This window comes from Oncorhynchus kisutch, linkage group LG1 (genome assembly GCF_002021735.2).
Source record: "Oncorhynchus kisutch isolate 150728-3 linkage group LG1, Okis_V2, whole genome shotgun sequence".
NCBI classification, from domain to species: Eukaryota; Metazoa; Chordata; class Actinopteri; order Salmoniformes; family Salmonidae; genus Oncorhynchus; species Oncorhynchus kisutch.
Window position 1 is genome coordinate 44,329,944 of NC_034174.2, and position 19,738 is coordinate 44,349,681.

General features: G+C 43.2%; 2 protein-coding genes across 20 annotated transcripts in view; one reads left to right on the plus strand and one right to left on the minus strand.

The window, feature by feature from the left end:
- LOC109870170 (neurofascin) overlaps window positions 1–875 on the minus strand; it is a 152,023-nt gene extending 151,148 nt beyond the window's left edge. For all 19 annotated transcript variants that reach the window (XR_004210067.1, XR_004210063.1, XR_004210065.1 and 16 more), the window contains exon 1: window positions 597–875. The gene's annotated coding sequence lies outside the window, so the exon portion shown is untranslated. The remainder of the gene's footprint in view (window positions 1–596) is intronic.
- A 12,911-nt stretch (window positions 876–13,786) lies between these two features.
- Window positions 13,787–19,738, plus strand: part of LOC109893167 (phosphatidylinositol 4-phosphate 3-kinase C2 domain-containing subunit beta) — a 70,133-nt gene continuing 64,181 nt past the window's right edge. The window contains exon 1 of the mRNA XM_020486251.2: window positions 13,787–14,026. The gene's annotated coding sequence lies outside the window, so the exon portion shown is untranslated. The remainder of the gene's footprint in view (window positions 14,027–19,738) is intronic.

A 19,738-nucleotide genomic window follows, 5' to 3' on the forward strand; every position in this document is an offset into this window, starting at 1 on the left:
ATTGGCTGGTTTGGTGACATGACCTGATTCAGATAAACAAACAGATCCCCTGAATTATCTCTCCATGACCAGTCACTCACTCTCACTTCAAGGAGCGCTAGTATCATCCTCCCTCTCTCTAGGATCATTTACAGTACCAGCCATCTCTGCCCGCAGCCCCCTGGCCTAACAAAACAACCCTGCTAACAACCATTCAATAGCTCGTTTGTCTCCTCTACAGCTCGATATTATGTCAAACATCACAACTACCTACAAATACGTAAATGTGATGGGTGTGTGGAATAAACGACTGTACTTTCCATAGATTCTGGCCCTGTTTATAATTTGCGCAGAGCAGCAAAAAATCACCCACCGCAGCATCTTTCAGCGACGCGCAGAGCATTGGGCTCGGCTCGGCCCAATTCCCGGCCAGGAACGACTGCAGATTAACGACAAGGCCAGGGCTTTACCGACAACCTCTACCGTCTTTACCGAAGACGCAGCATCCCTTCACATCATAATTTCATCTCCCCATCTCCAACTCTTCATAAACCCGCTAGCCGCTAGTCAATATTTTTAGAAGCCTGTTAGATGAATATAGTGCTGCTGTTGCTTACCTGTGCCGTGACAGTAGAGATATCGCTGTTTCTTCTCCTCCTCTCCGCGATGTGTGTCAGCTCTGCAGTAGCGTATGCTGTGTATGAGAGAGTGTGTGTCTGTGCTCTCTCCTTTCGTGTAATGCGGTACAGGTCTCTCATGGATTCTCTCCTACCTCTCTCGCTCTCTCCGTTTCTTATTCAGTCTCTCTCCCTGTTCCTCCTCTCTCCCTATCCGTTAAGCCTCAATCGCATCTTCGACTGGAGCACGCTGCTATCGGGAGGAGTGCAAGGCGCGCTCCCCGGGTACCACTGGACAGGTGTTAATGGGGGTTGAGGGGGGAAGGGAGGTAAACTGGTGACAATAGAAACCTTCTGGTGCGGTGTTATTTGTTGAAGGAGAGGTGGAGGTTACAGTGAATAATTAGGTCATATTTATTTGAGACGTTGATCAATGAGATTACAACCTATATTCACCCACTCAAAAAGACAGCCAAAAGTTAGTTGAATTTCCAATGTGTTATCACTATGCTTTCAGCCATCGAAAAGCACAACTAAATTCCAATGGAAAAACAAAGCCAGATATTTGGTTTAGTTATCACCCAAATCACCCAAATGTGATAACTCAGATATTTTGTTTATTTAAACAACATATTGTGTTATCACTGTGCTTCATCTACAGTGGTGACCCTTCATTCATCACCTGTTTTGAGCCCCATATTTTTTTTATTTTTTTGCGGGGAGGGGGGGGGGGCTTGCCTGTTTTGCAAGTTATTTTGTAGCGTGTCACATACAATTTGCAAACAATATAGAATATATATATATATATATATATATATATATATATATATATATATATATATATATATATATAAATAAATAATTTAGTTAATAAAGCTGTGGTGGTGGGGCAGGCCAGCAGAAAATAGGAGCATTTCACCGTGATTGGCTCAGCATTGCACCGTGATTGGCTCAGTGTTCTGTCACTCATGGGGACACTACGTCACCTGTCATTAGTAAGGATAGACATCAAGAATGTGAGCCCTTTGGGTCTTGCCATAGACTTATATTATAAGTGCCCTTCCAAGAAGGCTCAAGGTCATTGGCCACAGATAAAATGATGTCAAATCACATTATATCTACAGTAGCTTTGATGTCAACATCTTACTTTCAAAATCTTAGCTAGCAGTCATCATCATCAATCAAGTAGACAATCCACTGGCAAATCCTTTTAAATCCTTGTCATATGAAGTGAAATAATGAAGATAAATTATAGATAAAACGTATCGGTGCTCATCGGCCAGGTGGAAATCGCAAATTCAACAATTAGTTATTTGGAAGGATTCGGTGACAGTGGTTAACCGCAAGCATTGTAACTGGGAAGTTGGAATAAACGCGCACAGACTGGGAAAATACGGTTTGAGTGGTGACAAAATGATGACAAAATTTGCCAACGAAGGACCGTCGAGTCCAAAAATGTCTTATATGGTGCTGCATCAGTGATGTAATATGCCAGGGAGATATGGTCAGCTATGTTTTTTTTAAAGGCAGTAAACGAGGCTGAATGAATTGTTTCGCTGCCAGACGAGACTCTGCTGATAGCCAGGTGTAGCGGTGGTAAGGATTCCCTCCATGGTGCTGAAAAGAAAGCTCTGCTGTTGGGACAGCGTTATGTTGGCCCTAACAGTTTGTGGGCACCGTATGTCACCGATATAGTGCAATGAATGTATTGTTTAGTGTTATGTTGTGTAGTGACGTTGCTGGTATGCAAGTGAAGAAAATTGGGGGTTTGCCCCACCAAGATTTACATGCCAAAATCGCCACTGTTCATCTAGCATAACCAAATGAGTAGAGATTACATTGAAAGTAAATGGTGCAATTGATCAATGCTGTTCGAGATTCTGCACAGATTATTATAGCAATTGTGAAGATCTCCACAGACCTGCAATGACCTACGCATGCTACAGTATATGTATTTGTTACAGACAGGGAGCTGTGGATTAGTCCATTCAGCCATATCTGTTCCCCTCATTGGCCCAGGCCCATTCTATCTCCCACAAAGCTCTTCTGTCACAGAGACAGTGTGGTCTTTGACGGCCAGAGGAATCCATATATCAGCCACACACTGGCACATCTTTGTGTGGTTTTGTGTGTTTGTGTGTCCCTGTGTGTGTGAGAAAGACAGAGAGAGAACAAGTTAGAAAGAGTGAGTGAGAGAGAAAGAGAGAGAGAAATATATATATATATATATATATATATATATATATATATATATATATATATATATAGAGAGAGAGAGAGAGAGAGAGACTCAGATATGACGAGGATCAAACTTGGGTCACTTGCTCAGCTCAGGACCACATTAGCCAAGCTGTTAGCTCTGGTAGGTAACACAATTCTTCATGTCTCAGGAATGGTTTGTACTTATCACACACATCTAGTTCACTGAACCACCTCCAGCACACAAATACAGAATACATTTATACATATATTTTTTACACTAACCGACATTGACATGCCGTGTAATTGGTTGCAGGGGCCAGACAGAGAATTACCCCTCTCCTTCATCCCTCCATCCTCCCCCCCCATCTTTCAAGGATTCCAAATCTGCCTCCCTTGATTATGGTGGCAACCATGGGGGGGCTGTGGGAGTCTGTGGTGGGGTTTCCTGGTTGAGCTTTAAGCCCTAAAAGCTTTCACTACTGGAGGCCTTTGGCATGTCATTAATTTGATACCCCTTACAAAGCATGGGTCGCACTCCTTCTCTCTCTCTCTCTCTCGCTCTGTTACTTACTCTTTCTCTCCCTCTCTTTTTGTTCTTGCTCACTTTCTCCTGTCTCTGTCAGATTCTCTCTCTCTCTCTTCTACCCTCTCTCTCTCTCTCTCTCTCTCTCTCTCTCTCTCTTCTAACACCCCAGTGAGGAAAACCCACCAATGGGGAGAAATCCGGGTGAATGAAAAAAGGGAGGAGCAGAAGAACGAGTCTGTTCTGATGTTCAATTCATCTCAACGTTCATTTGAGCTTCATGTTGGTGTTGAACTGGTAATGAGAGAGAGGCAGAGGGGGGATATACATCGAGCTACATTGAGAGTGAAAGGAAAAGCTGTTAGAGAGGAGTCTTGTTGGATCAGGATTTTTCATTAACCGGTTAACCTACTTTTACTCACTGGTTTCCCCAACATCTGTACAGTAACTACAGTCTGAGACCTCTCTATCTCATGTTATACTGTATGTGGTTTACTCCCTTATGCTTCTCGACTTAAACTGCTAAATCTTTACCCCCCCCCCCCAACTATAAATATTTACAAATGTGTGTGTGTGGTGGGGGGGGGGGGGGGGTCTTATTGTAATCTTCTTTACTGATCATGTAAGACTGTTTCTGAAGAGAACATGAACTGTACATGTTCACAAGGTCATCTAGATGAAGATGTTACCATAGGCTTTGCTATACACACCCGGTGCTGTCTTTCAGATGCATTTTTAGGGTTACTAAGATGACACAAAATAATATCCATAATCTACTGTACACGTTTCCTGTTCAATAAGATTTAGCTCCTTTTGGTTCCCATTTTACCGCTCATTGGAAGTTCTTACATTACTTCTGCTTTCAAATGGTTAGTACTGCTGAAGGACAGTTTACATGCTGAGCGACCATAATGCTGACACAGTGGTGATGCTCTACGTGCTAAATATAAACATATTATATAAAGTGCTAAATATGCTAAAAACAGAGACTACGGCACATGCACAAATGTTATTCTGAAACCAAAATGGTAGATGGCAGAATGGACACCCACAGGTAGAATCCATCTGCAGATCAATTGAATCCATTTGGTTATGGTATTCAACCCCTTGTCAATTCTTTTGACATGTTTCAAAATCAGTATACGTTAACATCCTCTGGGAATGTCAAAGGGCCTTGCTCTCTGGGATCCTTGGGATGTCCTATATCTGACGTTACCCCATTGAAGTTGACATTTTAAATGGTTACGGTAAGGGTTATGGTTAGGGTTGAGTAGGGGTTAAGGTTAGGGTAAGGGTAGGGGTTAAGGTTAGGGTTAGGGTACGTCAATAAATGGAGGAAATAGTCTCATTATCTCCTCATCTCTTCCCGTATGAGCATCCTTAAAGAGATCATCTGGACATCACGGGCTGCTTGCTGATCTAGGATCACGTCCCCCTTGTCAAACTGATCTTGTTCATTATGAACCAAATGTTACATCTGATTCTAGATGATCACTCTTACTCTGAGACATTTTATGAGTATGGGTCCAGAATCTAAGGACTGTTGCTTCTCTCATCAGAAACAACAAAGTAGTGGCCCTGTGGTGGTCTAGCGTTAGGGCCTCTGCCTTCAGGTTACACACATACTGTATTTACAAATCGGACATTGGACAGGTGCTCTAAATCCAGCTATGAATGTTCTTAGTAATTCTGCCACAGATGTCCAACTCCACTAAATAACATACGTTCCCACATTTATAAATGGCAGTATAAATATGAAAAATGGAACAGAACATACAGTACATTTTAAGAATTAATGGCGTAGTACCATGTGTACTGCAAGCATTTTAATTGGCTCCACATGGGCTAGCATGCATTTCTCAGTGACAGGCGCATGCCCACAATTCGCCACTCTGCCACAAAGCACCGTGTCCCTGGGCAGTAACGTAGGGATGGCGTGCATCTCACGGATAAGGCAACGAGCTCGTCCTTGAAAGCCTGAGAGCTGGTCTCTCCTCCGTTCCAGCAAGATCCATGCAGTAGTACACACCACCACACTCACTTCCACTTGCCTGCCACTCCACAATGCCAAATGCTCTTTCAAGAGCCACCTAATAAGTGAAAATAAGTGTGTGTGTGTGTGTGTGCGTGTGTGTGTGTGTTGGGAGGGGGCTGTCAAAACTATAAGCTAAATAATGGTCAAAATGTATTCTCCGGGTGGCGAACCCACAATCTTCAGTTCCACAGGTGGTAACTGTAACTATTACACTACGAACCCTGTTCTTTAAAACGTTGATTTCGACAGAGCATTTAAATGGACAGTCTGAAAGCGTTCGTTCCAAAAGGATTTTCTTCATTCACTCAGAACTGATTGAATGTTTATTTATCTTGTTTGGTTAAAATACAATAGTCTAAAACGGTTGATTTATTGAAAACAGACTCATTTTTAATCACATAGCTTAACAAGTTAGCAAGCACGCCATTTTCTTTTGACTGCACACAGCATGGCACACAAATTTCAGCAAGCAGAGAGGGGGTTCGATTAATCTGGCCAGCCCGTCATGTCATCAGGCAAAAGCGGAGGGGGAAGTCAGATAAAAAGCATTTTTATCGAAAGCAATCACTTTTGCATGTGAAAACCCAGAATTCTACTCATCACTACCCTAAGTTTTAAGCCGACTTTTCCGTCGGACAGAGCAGGGCACCCGGCTCACACCTGGGAGGCAGACAGGTTCCAAATCGAATTCAAAACGCCTACACGGGCACCCGGTTGAGATGAATCAAACCCTCTCAATGATTCTGATGTTGTTATACCATGTGATGCACTATTTGACTCGTTATTACTTGTGGATGGCAATTTAAGATTTTCTGGGAACTCACTGAAAAGTGAATTGACACCGTGTTAATCAGTCAGCACAAATGTGGATTATAATGACAAGGCAGGAGAGGAAGCATATGCTGCGGCTGGAATGTATTCTACATGTTTCAAACAGCGATGCTTTCAGTGAGTCTGGTAAATTGTCTGATGCTAGCATGCATTTGCACACTTGCAGTGCACAACTGAACTGAGGCTCTGTTTACATGTGCGTTTGGGGTTCAACCATTGATTATATGCGGTTCATAACTAGCTTACTGTTTCTTAACAAAGCCATTTGTTTTCTCGGCTATGGTTTGCGTTGGTTGTTCTTAGATAAGGAAATGTAGCATAGCTAACTGCAGTGTTTGAGAAGGATATACTGCTATCTCCCCAACATTTGCATGAAGAAAAGACAGAGAAAAATGGGGCGGAGTTTGGGCTGCCTTCTGAAAATTCGTAGGCGAGTGAGTAAACCCCCTCTACCATCAGTCCTATAAGTGCAATCACTGGATAACAAAATGGAAGAGCTCCAATCAAGGATATCTTACCAACAGGACATTAAAAACTGTAATATCTTATGTTTCACAGAGTCGTGGCTGAACGACATGGATAACATACAGCAGGCGGTGTTTTTGGTCCATCGGCAAGATAGAACAGCTGCCTCTGGTAAGACAAGAGATGGCGGTCTGTGTCTATTTGTAAATAACAGCTGATGCACAAAATCTAATATTAAGGAAGTCTCAAGGTTTTGACTACCTGAGGTCAAGTTTCTCATGATAAGCTGTAAACCACACTTTTTACCAAGAGAGTTTTTTATCTATATTTTTCATAGCTGTCTATTTAGCCCCACATTCCGATGCTGGCACTAAGATCGCAGTCAACGAGCTGTATAGGGCCATAAGCAAACAGGAAAATGCTCATCCAGAGGTGGTGCTCCTAGTGGCAGGGGAATTTAATGCAGGGAAACTTAAATCCGTTTTACCTCATTTCTACCAGCATGTTAAATGTGCAACCAGAGGAAAAACAACTCTAGACTATTTTTACTCCACACACAGAGATGCGTACAAAGCTCTCCCTCGCCCTCCATTTGGCAAAACTGACTGTAACTCTATCCCCCTGATTCCTGCATACAAGCAAAAACTAAAGCAGGAAGTACCAGTGACCTGCTCAATAAGGAAGTGGTCAGAAGACGCAGATGTTAACTACAGGACTGTTTTGCTCGCACAGATTGGAATATGTTTCGGGATTCTTCCGATGGCATTGAGGAGTACACTACCACTATCAGTCACTGGCTTCATCAATAAGTGCATCGATGACGTCGTCCCCACAGTGACCTTTAAACAGGTCAACATTTACAAGGCCGCAGGGCCAGAAGGATTACCAGGACGTGTAGTCCAAGCATGCACTGACCAATTGACAAGTGTCTTCACTGACATACCCCAACCAGAAGCCATTGATTACAGGCAACATCCTCACTGAGCTAAAGGGTAACGGTGCCGCTTTCAAGGAGCGGGCCTCTAACCCAGAGGCTTATAATAAATCCCGCTATGCCCTCCGATGAACCATCAAACAGGCAAAGTGTCAATACAGGACTAAGATTGAAATGTACTACACTGGCTCCGACACTCATCAGAGGTATCAGGACGACTGTGTGATCACACTCTCCGTAGCCGATGTGAGTAAGACCTTTAAACAGGTCAACATTTACAAGACCGCAAGGCCAGAAGGATTACCAGGACGTGTAGTCCAAGCATGCACTGACCAATTGGCAAGTGTCTTCACTGACATTTTCAAACTGTCCCTAGCCAATTCTGTAATACCAAAATGTTTCAAGCAGACCACCATAGTCCCTGTGCCCAAAAACACCAAGGTAACCTGCTGAAATGACTACCGACCCGTAGCACTCACGTCTGTAGCCATGAAGTGCTTTGAAAGGCTGGTCATGGCTCAAATCAACACCATTATCCCAGAAACCCTAGACCCACTCCAATTTGCATACCACCCCAACAGATTCACAGATGATGCAATCGCTATTGCACTCCACACTGCCCTTTCCCACCTGGACAAAAGGAACACCTACGGGAGAATGCTATTCATTGACTACAGCTCAGCGTTCAACACCATAGTGCTAATCACTAAGCTAAGGACCCTGGGACTAAAGACCTCCCTCTGCAACAGGATCCTGGACTTTCTGACGGGCCGCCGCTAGATGGTAAGTATAGGTAACAACACATCTGCGACGCTGATCCTCAACACAGGGGCCCGTCAGGGGTGTGTGCTCAGTCCCCTCCTGCACCCCCTGTTCACCCATGACTGCATGACCAAGCACGACGGGGCTGTAGTGGAGCAGGTTGAGAGCTTCAAGTTTCTTGGTGTCCACATCACCAACAAACTATCATGGTCCAAACACACCAACAGTCGTGAAGAGGGCACAATAATGCCTATTCCCCCTCAGGAGACTGAAAAAAATTGGCATGGATCCTCAGATCCTTAAAAAGTTCTACAGCTGCACCATCAAGAGCATTCTGATTGGTTGCATCACCGTCTGGTATCCCAACTGCTCGGCCTCCGACCGCAAGGCACTACAGAGAGTAGTGTGTGCGGCCCAGTACAACACTGGGACCAAGCTTCCTTCCATCCAGGTCCTCTATACCAGGCGGTGTCAGAGGAAGGCCCAAAAAATTGCCAAGGACTCCAGCCACCCTAGTCATAGACTGTTCTCTATGCTACAGCACGTCAAGCGGCACCGGATCGCCAAGTCTAGGTCAAAAAGGCTTCTTAACAACTTCTACCCCCATGCTAATCAAATGGTTACCCGGACTATTTGCATTGTCCCAACCCCACGCCCCATTTTTACACTGTTCCTACTCTCTGTTCATTATCCATGCATAGTCACTTTATCTCTACCTACAGGTCAATATTACCTCAATTACCTCGACTAACCGGTGCCCCCGCACATTGACTCTGTACCGGAACCCCCTCGCTACTGTTATTTTATTGTTGCTCCTTAATTATTTGTTATATTTCTTTTTTTAACGGCATGGTTGGTTAAGGGCTTGTAAGTAAGCGTTTCGTCGCATATGACTAATGCAATTTGATTTGATTTAACGTTGTGGTGCATGAACTTGTCATGCATGTTAGCTAAAGTTACAGTTTTATATTGGCTAACGTTACCTAGCAAACGTTAACTGGTGGGTGGGATGAAATGGCAACTGTGCTTGAATCTGAAAGTGCGGCAAGTGAAGTGTGTGATTCTTAATGGAAAATAATTCAATCAAAGAAAGGAACAAAACAAACAAAAGTTGTAGTAGAAGACAAGGTAATAATGTATTTCTAATAATGTATTTCTTGTTGGACTGAATTTTTTGGACAAGGAGTTTAATTTGGGAAATCCATTTGTAATATTGAGAACTGTAAAGAAAACAGTGGGGAAGGTAGATTCAATCAAGGTGACTAGAAGCAGCCTTGTTTTGGTTCATTGTGTCGATGAAGAAGCATGCACTGGAACTGGCAAAATTGTCCATGTCAGAATTAACATGTAATGATCTTCGGAGCAGGGCGCCTGCCAAAAGAGTTATAGCTGGAGTCTCACTGGATAAAGATGACGAGTACCTTAAGCAGAAAATCCCAGGAGTAGTCAGTACATGTCACCTGACCCGTATGGTAGATGGAAGGAAAAAGAAAGCCTATCAATATTATTGTTGTTTGGGGAGACTCTATCTGAATATTTGAAGCTTGGATATGTGATGTATGTGGTAAGAGCATTTGTGTCCAAACTATTATATAGTGGGAATTGAAAAGGAAATGGTCGCGTGTCAAATGTTTGTAGACGGGAGAAGTATGGTATTGAAGAATCTGTGATGGAGAATGTTGCAACTGTGGTGGGGATCATACTCTGGCTAAAATGCTTGCTCGCTAGCCTAACTTCAATTCATGGGCAACGTAGAGCTAGTTAACATTAGCCTTCTATGTCTAGCTACATATTGAACCTCCTTACTCTCAGGCCAGGGGCACAACAATGTATGAATTAATGGTTGAATCAGAATCACTGTTATAATCACTGGTCAGTACAGAGAATGAAGTAAAACCACAAATCCAAATCCCTATCTCCATCCATGGCTAATTTAGGAAAGGGCCAATTTTAGCCAGCTAACTAGCTAGCCACACTTTTATTTTTCTCACCAGAACCATTCCCAGTTGAACTTGCTCAGTTTAGCTCAAAGTTGATCGGTAAATTGTTTACACTTATTTTGTCAAGGGAGGCCACATGCTTGCTGGCTTCCTTTGCATTCAATGCTACTCGTTTTGACCAGGCAGCATCAGATAGACGGCCTACACATAGCAAGACAGAGGAGCGCTGTTTCGCTCGCTCGCATGCTTTATCCTGTGAGATGCATTCAGCCTCTTGCGAATTGAAGGAAAGTTATGAAACACAGAGAGACGAGAGCTAAAAAATATGACAGTTTTTGGTTGGATTTTTTGGTCAATTTCTTAGGGAAGCCTGCTTGGCCCCCATGCATGCGCACCATTGGTATGGACCAGATAGCTGCCAAAAGGTTGAACGTACTTATCATTAGGATTGTAAGAAAACCCATACGTAAAATGTTAGGATTGTTAGAAAAGCCATGCATGAAACATGAAACGTAAACGTTAAATTAGATCTGTAAACATATGTTACGACTATGAATTAATATTTACAAAATCAATTCTCACTTTACTCGGTTACAGATATTTTTATACATACACATTTTTGTCAGGAATGTGGCATTTGCAAAGAAAATGAACCAAAAGAATCTAGTCAATCAAGCAGCTCTAGTTTTTATTTAACCAGGTAAGTTGACTGAGAACACATTCTCATTTACATCAACAACCTGGGGAATAGTTGCAGGGGATAGGAGGGGGATGAATGAGCCTATTGCAAACTGGGGATGATTAGGTGACCGTGATGGTCATCCAGCAGAATCTAGTCACCCATCCAGGGACTGACCAGGGCCAACCCTGCTTAGCTTCAGAAGCAAGCCAGCAGTGGGATGCAGGATGGTATGGTATGTTTTCAAAATATTTTCAAAATAAAAGTCTAGGGCTTGTTTGAAAACGACATTTGATAATGCCGTTATACCAGTAGATGGCATAGTATAGGCTTGGGCCAATTGGGGAGAAAAAGTCATAAAATGTACAACAACACAATTATGTTAGTCCATAATCGTAACATGGTGTTTGTGTGTTCACAGATAAATGTCACATTCATTTACATATGTATTTTCTTATGATCCTAAAGATACGCACGTTCAACCTTTTGGCAGCTATCTGGTTCCATACACTGGCCCCGACAAACTTATTCAGTCCAAAAGGTGGCAAGTCTAATGGTCCCTTTATGGACGCTGTAGTCTCGTTCTTATCTGACACTTAGCTATTGAGCTAGTTCTGAGCAAAACAAATTGTCTGATGACCCTAATGCTAATGACCCTGTTAAAAATCTGGTGTGTGGTTCTCGGTAACGGACTGATGGCTTATGACGAGAGGCGTGTGTTGTGCACCTCCAATCAAGTTGATTTGCGAATTTTCATCTGGATTGGTGTCTAATTGGCATAGATATGATGGTAGGGAGATTTGAATTTAACATTGAGCTTCAACCAATACCTATATATCGCCCCGACAATAATTTGTTTCCTCGATTGTTTCAATGTTCTCTGAGGATGTTACAATACGTAGCCTACGGTACAGCCAATAAGTCATTTTTTGTTGCATTTGAGGCTGTGTGATTGCTATCCACGAGTCAATCAGCAACCAAGGTCGCCATGGATACAGCAGGAGACCTAACTGCACAGAGGAGACACAGCTCCCTGCCTTTGTGCATGGGGGATGGAGGAACTATCCTCTTCTGCCACCTACTGGTCCATAAGGTGTAAATGCTGGGATGAATTGGCAAACCAATGATGATGTCATACATACAGGCTGTACTCAGCTGACTTTTCTACCGTTCTTTTAGGTTGTATAGATGCATTGTTCATTAGAAAAATAAAGACACCACATAATGTATTGACAAGGAGAAAACAAATAAGCCCTTTTTAGAGTAACATATTTCTTGCTAAATCCATAATAACCTAGCTTTTATTGTCTGATTTGATGTGATGTCAGAATCAGACAACATCAGACTTGCTAAACCACAGCTGCACACATAGACACAGGCCACGCCAACATCAGGACCCGTAGTGATAAAGAGTCATATGGAAGGGCAGAACATTTACTACCAAACATGACCACATAGTGGTGCTGCTTTCCTCCTGTTTGAAAACAGATGTCAAATCCAGCTTTCACTGTGGTCACTTCTTATCAGCACTGGCTGACAACTCTCACGCACTGCCAGCTGTGTGTGTGTGTGTGTGTGTGTGTGTGTGTGTGTGTGTGAGAGAGAGAGAGAGAGAGAGAGAGAGAGAGAGAGAGAGAGAGAGAGAGAGAGAGAGAGAGAGAGAGAGAGAGAGAGAGAGAGAGAAATGAGAAAGGGAACTGTGTCTCTCTGTATTTTTTTTTCTTCTAGAACTGATTACCTCATTTCATTTTTAAGGAAAGAATGACATCAAGATGAACGTGCTCACATAGAATATGACCTAGCATTTTGCCACATTGCTTTCAATCTCCTTCCTTATCCGTTATTATTCTTATCGGTATTGTCAGACTACAGATCACTTTTTTTAATTATGAAAAAATAATCAACATTGGTTGGCCTAAGTTTTATGCAACTGCCTTCACTGACATTGGCCTACCTGGTGCAAGGTAATAATGACATGAGATGTTCCCTCAGAGGTGTCATGCCTATAGGGGGCACAAGGTCAAGTGCCCCCTCAGATTTGTCCTTTTTTTCCCCTTCAGATTTTAAATGAATTGATCAAATTTGTTTTTAAGCCCCGGTTTTATCTGTCAACCTTATTTTGTGGAGGGGGCACACTGACTGGACCCCTCTCCCTAGTAAGTGGTTCCTTCAAAGGTGCACCACTAAGCAAAGATATCCTAGGCAGGAAGCTAGATACTCTAGTGTGTGCATACAGTTTCATCAGTGGAGGAGGAGAGAGTGTAGAGTTCCTTCAGGATGAAAAAAATACAACTATATACCAGTATAAAAGTTCTTAAAGAACCAATGTGCATCATTAATTAAAATGGCAATTGAACAATTCAAGAGGTATGCTGATATAACCTATGCAGGCTCTAGATTGCAGGATAAAACAGGTGTTTGTTTCAGGTGTTTGAAAAATGCAAAATTCTCCAACTTCAGGAGTGGGGATCAGCCCCCCTATGGACCACCCCCATCCATCCACATGTACTTCATGCCCCCTCTAAAATAATGGGTGCAACATTTATTTAATAGGGAATAGTATTTAGGAAAGTTCGTTTTTCTGGTTGCAGATTTTCACAGCTCTGGGGGTTTCTAACTGGGCTAGCGGGATCTCTAGGTTTGCTCAGCAGCAGATCATTTACGTATGAGTAAAGACAAGAAAAGAGGGCGCTGTTACTTACATAAGCTGTCCGCCAGAGGTCACGTTCCTACAAGTAATTCTCACGCTCCCCTCCAGCCACACACACTGATGAGAGAGGGCGATGCGCAGCCGATCATCAAAACCTAAAACCTCAGCAACTCGCTTACAAAATAAGCGGGTTTTGGTGGCGAGAGCTGCTGTCTGTATTATTCAACAATTAGGGACGCGGGCGCCCTTTCGATTTGGTTAATGACAGATATATCGACAATATCAGACACCGGATACCACTGCCGAGGAATTGTTTGATATATTTTGGAATCATTATTTGAGCAGACTGAAAGCAGAATAATTAGAATATTATGGCAGCAGTCCGTTGGCGGCCATAGATCTAGAGCAGGTAAGGGATTTTCCACCTGGAATTAACAATCAATGTCCACATACATTAGCCTACAAATCAGATTACATATGTGTGTTTTATTGCATGGTGTGTTTCGTGAGCAGTGAAGTTCGTAGCTCGTGTCTACTTGCAGTAAAATATCGACTGCGCTATATTGCTGCTTGAGCAGTGACGCTGTTTGGTGGCCGATGAAGCACAGTAGGCTATTGCTACGACTATTTTATACAATTCTAGTTATGAGAGAAATTATAATAAATCCCCTAGGCCTAGTTTGTGGGCAATAGAAAAGCAATTATTCAAAGTGTAGGCCAACCTTAATGTGGTGTTACAATGTTGCAAACCTCAGCCATGCTATGGCTACAATAGTCAGTGTGACAAGTTAGATGGGCGCTACAGTGTAATAAACCACGCAGTGGTTGCACCAGCAAGCTATCTGCTGTGGCATTGTTTTGATGTCAAAGCTGTCAAATTTGTACGTAGTTGTATGCATCCGGCCATGTCATAAAATAGCCAACAAACAGTGATAACAAGCAGCTGCTGGTGTCCTAGGTTGCTGGGCTAATGGTGAAAATGTATATATAGTAGGGCTATTGGAGTTTTGACTGAGCAGGGGTGTATTCATTCCGCCAAACAGTTGGAAATGTTTTGCAACTAAATCGAGAGTTTCTATTTGACAAATTCAGGTAGGTCCCTCCCCGTTTCGTTCTATTAGCTTCCGTTCGACAAACTTTTTGCAACTGAGTAGGCAGAATGAATACATGGCATGGCACATTTGTGACCAGCTCGTGCACGTTATACGTGGGCATGTAGGCATGTAATAAACAATTGTAAAAACGTGGCTTAATTATGAACAATCTGCAGACAATTTGCCAAGTTGTCAGAAGTATTTTGTAAGTTACAGAGAAGAAACGAGAACGAAAGGTTGTCAATTTATCCTCACACGTCACCACACACCTGTCTAATGTTCTGACTGTACTAATGAAAACATGCAGTCTGACGGCTATGCTTGTCTCAGCCTCATGTGCCGCCTGATCCCGTGAGGCTATGCAATATGGCCATACGTATTTGTAATAAACTTTATGGAGGCTGGTGTTATCCTTTATATCCATGCGACCTTTGGAATATGGGATCCAGATGCCCCAACCCAGAACTCTCTCTCTTTTCTCTCTCTCAAACTGCAGCTGCTGTAACTCCCAGCCCTGTAACAACTGACATAGGATCAGTTCTCCCAACACCAGTCCTATCCTTAAAGAGACAGGTCACCTTATTATCAAAGTCTTTTTTTTCAATCATCTCAGTAGGAGTGTTGATCTACATAATAATCTGACCTAATATTACAATAAATAAACATCCTATCACTCATACTCTTGATAAATGCAGGCCCTGGTCTAACGTGGCATAACGTTGAGTTCATATTCCTCAGTCTGTTGAACAGACCAGACCCTGCATCAGGGCCAATTCCACTTTGAGTGATGCTGAGACTCCAACAAAATGTTTTCTTTAATATGTATGCCAAACCGAAACCAATGATTTGTAAAGTTAACCAAACCACACAACTCTATCCACAAGGATTTATTTGAACAATTTCCCCATAGATAATTTTACAAAAACACATTTACTTAAAGAACAGTGCAGATGCAAGGTGTGGTTATAGAATGACGATTTGTGTTGTTTGTGCCGTCATTCTGTTACCAAACTTTGCATTTGGACTGTACTTCGGCAAGAATGTGTCTTTGTCAAATTTTCTGTGGAAATTGCTACAAGTAGTCTTTGACACCCTCTAATTCCATTCTGGGATCAACTGTCCCATTGTTCTGCTCAGAGCAGAGGAAGTGACGCTTATCATCTCTATGATTGGTTATAGCTTAACTTTTATTATACAGTAGCTGTACTGGCAGAGGTTAGTACTAGCAGAGGTTAGTACTAGCAGAGGTTAGTACTGGCAGATGTTAGTACTGGCAGAGGTTAGTACTGGCAGAGGTTAGTACTAGCAGAGGTTAGTACTGGCAGAGGTTAGTACTAGCAGAGGTTAGTACTGGCAGAGGTTAGTACTGGCAGAGGTTAGTACTAGCAGAGGTTAGTACTGGCAGAGGTTAGTACTGGCAGAGGTTAGTACTGGCAGAGGTTAGTACTGGCAGAGGTTAGTACTGGCAGAGGTTAGTACTGGCAAAGGTTAGTACTGGCAGAGGTTAGTACTGGCAGAGGTTAGTACTAGCAGAGGTTAGTACTGGCAGAGGTTAGTACTGGCAGAGGTTAGTACTGGCAGAGGTTAGTACTGGCAGAGGTTAGTACTGGCAGAGGTTAGTACTGGCAGAGGTTAGTACTGGCAAAGGTTAGTACTGGCAGAGGTTAGTACTGGCAGAGGTTAGCACTGTCATATCAGGTAGGGTAACTGCCACTAATAAAGTTGCTTATTAGAATTCAGAAAATATCCACACCTCCCACTCCATAAATAATGCCTCTCCTATCCTCTGTTGGCTTTCTGTCGTGCAGCCTTGTACACAGAGTGTACGAAAAACATTAGGAACACCTACTCTTTCCGTGACATAGAATGACCATGTGAAAGCTATGATCCCTTATTGATGTTAAATACACTTCAATCAGTGTAGATGAAGGGGATTTATTTTATTTTATCTCTTTTTTTTTGTCTCCATTTGGACATATCTTCCAAAAGTCCTTAAACATTAAAATACAATATATAATACAATCACATGTTCACATATAAACACACTGTTACAAACAACAGATATAATACACTGACATATTGACCAGATGAATACTCTTAACAGTCTGAAAATATAGATTAAGGAACCAATTTACCATATTCCTGCACAATCTTCAAATTGAGTATATTTAAGTGGTTCTAAAGTATTGTTTGAGTTTCTAAATTGAAGGAGAGGAAAGAGGTTAAAGAAGGATTTATAATCCTTGAGACATTTGGGCTCCCGAGTGGCGCAGCGGTCTATGGCACTGCATCTCAGTGCTAGAGGCATCACTACAGACCCTGGTTTGATTCCAGGCTGTATCACAAACGGCCATGATTGGGAGTCCCATATGGCAGCGCACAATTGGCCCAGCATCGTTAGGGTGAATGGGCAAGACAAAATATTTAAGGGCCTTTGAACGGGGATAGTAGGTGCCAGGCGCACCGGTTTGTGTCAAGAACTGCAACACTGTTTGGTTTTTCCTGCCCAACAGATTCCTGTGTGTATCAAGAATGCTCCATCACCCAAAGGACATCCAGCCAACCTGACACAACTGTGGGAAGCATTAGTCAACATGGGGCAGTATCCCTGTGGAATGTTCTCAACACCTTGTAGAGTCCATGCCCCGACGAATTGAGGCTGTTCTGAGGGCAAATGGGGGTGCAACTCAATATTAGGAAGGTGTCCCTAATGTTTTATACACTCAGTATATAAGGTCCTATATTAGGCCCTACAGCGCAGCACTGTAGTGGTTTAGTAGTCTATCCTACACAACAAGACTAGCTGGTCTGACTACATTACAGCAACATTTTGCTAATCTTAGGTCCTAACATTTGTTTAGTGGGAGGGGCTGTAGCCTAAGTGATCTACCATGAGTGATAATGTCAGTCAACAAACTACTACTTGTCTCTCCTATTGTTTTATTTGTTTGGAAAAACCGATAGGCTACAGTAATAGTAGTTACCCTGCCTGGACTAATGCTGACCAATGTGAAGCGTTGCCATGGTTTCGATCAGCACACTAACTCCTCCTACTGTGGACCTGAATACAGTGTAGAGAGAAGTGCGGACTAATTCGCTGCCTGAATGAGTTCATATTGACATTGACTGTATCCAAATCCACTGTACGGATACATGCAGATGCACACACTCACATCTGTGGGTATGCATGTGCATCGAATAGAGTGAGAGAGCTGCCATGAGATTCACTCTGGTGGGAGAGGAGGAGGAGGGAGGTGTGGTGCGGGTAAAAGTGTGACGGATTGTTGCAGCGTCACAACTCTGGACCAGCCCTGCATGGCATCAGCTGGCAGCAGAAGAAAAGGTTGCAACTATGGTGGCACACAGCAGCCTAGTTTGTGTGTTGTGGTGTCCGTGTGTGGGGTTGGTGGGGGGAGGGGTGGGGGCCATGTGGTGATGACAGCAGCCCCTTTGTCTCTGGCCTGCCAAGCCGTGTGAACGTGTCTGTCTGACCCTCCTCACGTGACACACGCGTCCTTTGTTCTTCCAATCTGGGACACCCCCCTCGAATTGAATGGGATTACATCCCTATGGGGACAGATTCCAGGGGGTTGGATCTGGCCTTGGTCCCACTTTCCCTAACCACCCCCTCTTCATCCCTCTCCAATCCAAACAATGTGGCCCGCCTCCATCTCCACCCCTTCCGTCCCATCTCCTCAGCCCCACTCTGGGTTGCTCCCCCCTGGGCTACAGGCCATGCAGTCTGCCTCCTGTATAGAGGATCCATCTCCACCCCCACCCCCACCATCTCATTGATCCCACTCTGGTCTGCTCCGCCCCGGGCTACAGGCCAGGTCCTGCTGTCTCCTCACCCTGGGACCCAAATGACTGACACTTTCTGAGATTGAAGGACAGACAATGCATGGACAGTATAAGCAAGAATGGATTGAAGGGGTCTCGTGGAAAAATCATACAACATCTTCTTGGAGGGAGAGCCATTACAGCTGTCCTTTCTGACCACTCGGCGTGTGTGTGTGTGTGTGTGGAACATTTCTACACTCCAAAATGTCCAGAAATGTCACCAAAACAAAGCTGTGTGTGTATGACTCTCCATCTGCTGAGGTCTGGAGCTGAGCCTGTGTTTATATATGACGTTTGGATCTTAGTTGGCTAATTTATTAAAAGGACACACTCACGCCTTAGCGGTCTCGTTCATTACAGTGATGGTGATCAACTCTGAGTGTACAAAACATTAAGAAAACCTTCCTAATATTGAGTTGCACCCCCCCCCCCCTTTTGCCCTCTGAGCAGCCTCAATTCGTCAGAGTATGGAATCTACAAGGTGTCGAGAGCGTTGACGCCAATACTTCCCACAGATGTGTCAAGTTGGCTGGATGTTCTTTGAATGGTGAACCATTCTTGATACACACAGAAAAGTGTTGAGTGGGAAAAACCCAGCAGTTCCAGTTCTCGACACACTCAAACCGGTGCGCCTGGCACCTACTACCATACCCGCTTCAAAGGCATTTCAACATTTACATCCTTCTTTAACCAGTTTCCTCCACTTCATCTACACTGATTTGAAGTGGATTTTATTTCATTTATTTATTTCACCTTTAACCAGGTAGGCAAGTTGAGAACAAGTTCTCATTTACAATTGCGGCCTGGCCAAGATAAAGCACAGCAGTTCGACACATACAACGACACAGAGTTACACATGGAGTAAAACAAACATACAGTCAATAATACAGTATAAACAAGTCTATATACGATGTGGGCAAATGAGGTGAGATAAGGGAGGTAAAGGCAAAAAAAGGCCAAGGTGGCAAAGTAAATACAATATAGCAAGTAAAACACTGGAATGGTAGATTCTCAGTGGAAGAATGTGCAAAGTAGAAATACAAATAATGGGGTGCAAAGGAGCAAAATAAATAAATAAAATAAATAAATACAGTAGGGAAAGAGGTAGTTGTTTGGGCTAAATTATAGGTGGGCTATGTACAGGTGCAGTAATCTGTGAGCTGCTCTGACAGTTGGTGCTTAAAGCT